Source organism: Lolium rigidum, chromosome 4 (genome assembly GCF_022539505.1).
Source record: "Lolium rigidum isolate FL_2022 chromosome 4, APGP_CSIRO_Lrig_0.1, whole genome shotgun sequence".
NCBI lineage: Eukaryota > Viridiplantae > Streptophyta > Magnoliopsida > Poales > Poaceae > Lolium > Lolium rigidum.
Window position 1 is genome coordinate 11,760,516 of NC_061511.1, and position 5,072 is coordinate 11,765,587.

Below are 5,072 nucleotides of genomic sequence, written 5' to 3' on the forward strand. Positions count from 1 at the left end.
GCGATGGATAGCTCGAGTGCGTTTAAAACTAAATTCCCGTTTTTGTATTTGTGCTAGAGCTTTTCATTTTGAAAACATAGAAACAATTTTGTCAACGGTAGTAATAAAGCATATGTGTTATGTATAAGATATCCTATAAGTTGCAAGCCTCATGCATAGTATACCAATAGTGCTCGCACCTTGTCCTAATTCGCTTGGATTAACATAGATTATCATTGCATAGCATATGTTTCAACCAAGTGTCACAAAGGGGTACCTCTATGCCGCCTGTACAAAGGTCTAAGGAGAAAGTTCGCATTGGATTTCTCGCTTTTGATTATTCTCAACTTAGACATCCATACCGGGACAACATAGACAACAGATAATGGACTCCTCTTTAATGCATAAGCATTCAACAACAGTTAAAATTCTCATAAGAGATTGAGGATTAATTGTCCAAACTGAAACTTCCACCATGGTTCATGGTTTTAGTTAGCGGCCCAATGTTCTTCTCTAACAATATGCATACGCAAACCATTTGATCATGAAAATCGCCCTTACTTCAGACAAGACGAACATGCATAGAAACTCACATGATATTCAACAAAGGTGTAAAAGTTGATGGCGTCCCCAGAAACATGGTTACCGCTCAACAAGCAACTTATTAAGAAATAAGACACATAAGTACATATTCTTCACCACAATAGTTTTTAAGGCTATTTTCCCATGAGCTATATATTGCAAAGGCAAAGGATAGAATTTTAAAGGTAGCACTCAAGTAATTTACTTTGGAATGGCGGAGAAATACCATGTAGTAGGTAGGTATGGTGGACACAAATGGCATAGTGTTTGGCTCAAGGATTTGGATGCACGAGAAGAATTCATCTCAATACAAGGCTAGGCTAGCAAGGTTGTTTGAAGCAAACTCAAGTATAAAACGGTGCAACAAGACTCACATATGAACATATTGTAAGTATTATAAGACTTTACATCGTCTCCTTGTTGTTCAAACACCTTAACCAGAAAATATCTAGACTCTAGAGATCAATCATGCAAACCAAATTTTAACAAGCTCTATGTAGTTCTTCGTTAATAGGTGCAAAGTACATGATGCAAGAGCTTAAACATGATCTATATGAGCACAACAATTGCCAAGTATCAAATTATTCAAGACATTATACCATTTACCACATGCAACATTTTCTGTTTTCAACCATATAACAATGAACGAAGCAGTTTCAACCTTCGCCATGAACATTAATAATAAGGCTAAGAACATATGTGTTCATACGAAAAAGCGGAGCATGTCTCTTTCCCAAACAAAGAATGCTAGGATCCGATTTTATTCAAACAAAACAAAAATAAAAACAAACAGACGCTCCAAGTAAAGCACATAAGATGTGACGGAATAAAAATATAGTTTCACTAGAGGTGACCTGATAAGTTGTCGATGAAGAAGGGATGCCTTGGGCATCCCCAAGCTTAGATGCTTGAGTCTTCTTAAAATATGCAGGGATGAACTACGGGGGCATCCCCAAGCTTAGACTTTTCATTCTTCTTGATCATATTGTATCATCCTCCTCTCTTGACCCTTGAAAACTTCCTCCACACCAAACTCAAAACAATCTCATTAGAGGGTTAGTGCATAATTGAAAATTCATATATTCAGAGGTGACATAATCATTCTTAACACTTCTGGACATTGCACAAATCTACTGAAAGTTAATGGAGCAAAGAAATCCATCAAACATAGCAAAACAGGCAATGCGAAATAAAAGGCAGAATCTATCAAAACAGAACAGTCCGTAAAGACGAATTTTTCAGGGCACTTAACTTTCTCAGATGAAAATGCCCAAATTGAATGAAAGTTGCGTACATATCTGAGGATCACGCATGTAAATTGGCAGATTTTTATAAATTTTCTACAGCAGGGGCGGCTCAATTTCGTGACAGAAAGAAATCTGTTCCTGCGCAGTAATCCAAATCTAGTATTGACTTTACTATCAAAGACTTTACTTGGCACAACAATGCAATAAAATAAAGATAAGGAGAGGTTGCTACAGTAGTAACAACTTCCAAGACTCAAATATAAAATAAAGTGCAGAAGTAAAATAATGGGTTGTCTCCCATAAGCGCTTTTCTTTAACGCCTTTCATCTAGGCGCAGAAAGTGTGTATCAAGTATTGTCGAGAGATGAAGCATTGACATTCTTACCGGGGGCGTTGCGCCTACCTTTATTACTCTTATTCTTACTCTTTGGTTTAGGGAATATGTGCCCGCATCCAGGTATTGAGCAATTTAGAGTGCCTTTCCCCACATCTATGATTGCTCCCAAGAGTTTCAGCAGGGATCTTCCAAGTGTGATTTGTCCTGTCCCTACACATTCAATAACGAGATAATCAGTGGATACCGTTCTTCCAAGGGGTGCCAATGGAAACATGGTTTATTTGGTCAATTAGCATATATGAGTAGATTTTTTTATCATACTAGTAAACGTGTACATGGGTTTTAAAATTAGGTATAAAATTAATTGCATGCTCATATTAGGTATGGTATCAATAACACATTAATTACATGGATGGTGTAGATGTTGATATTTGATATAATTTTGAATTGCACGCTAAACATGTTGAGCGGTCACCACAATTAGGTCATTTGATTGACCTGGTTTGAGGGCCGGGATTTCTTTAATCTGCACCTTTGGATCTTTTTTACATTGGTACAAATATAGATGAAAAATAGTACGCGTATCAGAGATTAATGCGTCAATGCTAGGTGCCGAGATTTCTAAATTTTGTGCTTTTATTTATCATTAATGGCATTTAATCCTTGCCTTGGATTGTTGATTGTTTAGTATAGAATAAAGACACTTATTGAGTTGGTATAAATACGATGTTATATAGACAAGCACCAGACAAAACACGCGTAGTACCACCCCCTCCCACCATGACCAGATCTATGAACCCCTTGCATACAACCATCGTACTCTCGGCTCTTCTCGTCTTCTTGGCTAATCATGTGCAATGTACAGTTTTTTCTTTGAATTTTGGTGCATATGGTTACTTTGGATGCTTACAGATTATTCTAAGTGATTTTGTAGAATATTTGCTAGTTTATATTACCACGAAGTCATACAATAACATGAATACTAATGGTTTGTTTTTTGTTGCACAGGCAGAAGCTTGGATCAAGACATGGAAAAGGGCACTAAGCCCACTTTACTAGGTGGGATGTGCAGAGCTAGACCTTGCGGTCATATGCCGAGGTGTCAATGTTGTTTAATAGACAACATCTGCTACTCTTCACTCGCCGCATGCCTAACATCTTGTCCAGGATCTTCTTCGACCCGTATTAGTCGCTCCCCGCCCGTCTGATCTAGGTTTATGTATGCATCACATGGTTTAATTATGGAATAATGTGTATCTTTTACTCCTCGGTTATTCACCAATCAAAATGAAAGAGTTGATGATTAAGTTATATAGTGTATTCATGTATGTTCATTATATATTGGTTTAATCTATTTATTTTACTCTTTTTAAACAAAAACTCCGTTTATGGTATTTTTTGTTTCGTTAGTTAATTTGGCCATATAAATTAGAAAAGTATTGTTTGGGAGATTTAAGAGCATCAATTTCGATCTTTGGTTGGAGCGGGCAGTGGCAGTCTACACATCGTTTCCCCTCTTTGGGGTGTCACCTTTGGAGGTTTGGCTTCTGCCTGTTGCTAGTGGCTCAAGTCTCATGGTTTGTCGTCATCGGCTTGGTAGGTGCAGGGCCTTAGGGATGGCATGCAAGCCGGAGCGGTGGATCTAGAGATTGCTTCTATAAAAAGCGAGAGATCATGTCGGTTGCTCTCCAAAGTTTGGAAATCTAGAGCTCATACCCATTTTTCCAATTTTAATCGTTCCCACCTAAGTGCGAGCCTCAGCAGTGCCCGGAGGATCTATGGACCCCGTGAACTACACGCGGATGCTTTTTGCTCCCCGGGCAAGCTCGATTTGGCCCCGAGAAAGGAGCCAAGGATAACCCCAGGCACTCCTAGTTGCAGATCGAGAAGACCACAAGGCAGTCGGGCACCCATCCTTCCAGACGGGTTGTCCGGGGCTCCCCATGTAGATGGACTCGGGACTGTCATAAGCCTCATGCCACTTTGTGCGGACATCCTTCTATCTCAACGATAAACACCATGGACGACACAAGCAAGATATGATGGGACAAGGCGTCTCGTTCATGCGATCTACGTGCCATAGCTCACTAGCATGACGCCTCTTCACCCATTGAATCCACCACCACACCATGAGCACCTTGCGACGTGTGGATGGACACACATCCTAGAGTCGAAGTTATTCCATCACACCAACCTACCCTTATAAAAGGAGGCACATGACGTAGGAAAAGGGGTTGCATCATGAAGCAATTGGGGGCCAAGGAGAGAGTGTTGTCACCTTAGTTCCCCGGAAGCTCTAGAACAAGCGGGCTCTCCCGACAAGGCAAGTTCTTCGTTATAATCGTCACTGCACCGATAAATTCATACAAGCATGACATAGGCCTTACCTTGCAAGAGCGGCCTAGACTTGGGTAAAATTGCAGCGTGTTTGTCGTGCTTGTGTGAGATTGTTCATGTTTCCTTGTTGCCCCTCGCCAAACAAAAAAAGGGGTGGTCTCACCCTTGATGTCTCTGAATGCACCCGCAAAATCTAGCACGCCGGGTAGGGGCGCAGGAAGGCTGATTCAGCTCCACGGGCATGTGCATGGAATCGGCGGAGCTCCATGAAATTCCCGGTAGAAAACACTACCATATGAAGAGCGGCTGGGCTGCACCAGAACAGCAGATCACGAGCAGTCACAACGAGAAGTTTTGTCGCTTCCGCCACCATTCGCGGTCCGAAGGATTCACTTTCTGTAGCTCGGGGATATGCTAGCATCCACCATACGGTGAACAAGATCGTTCCCTGTGGTTCTCCCTGATAACTCAGCTCATTGGATATGCTTACGAGTGCCAAGGGATGGGATATTATCTCACCTGGGCTTGGCAATCCGCTGTGACAACCCTCCCTAGGTGCATGTCTGAGTAATAGGGAAAACAGATGGCCG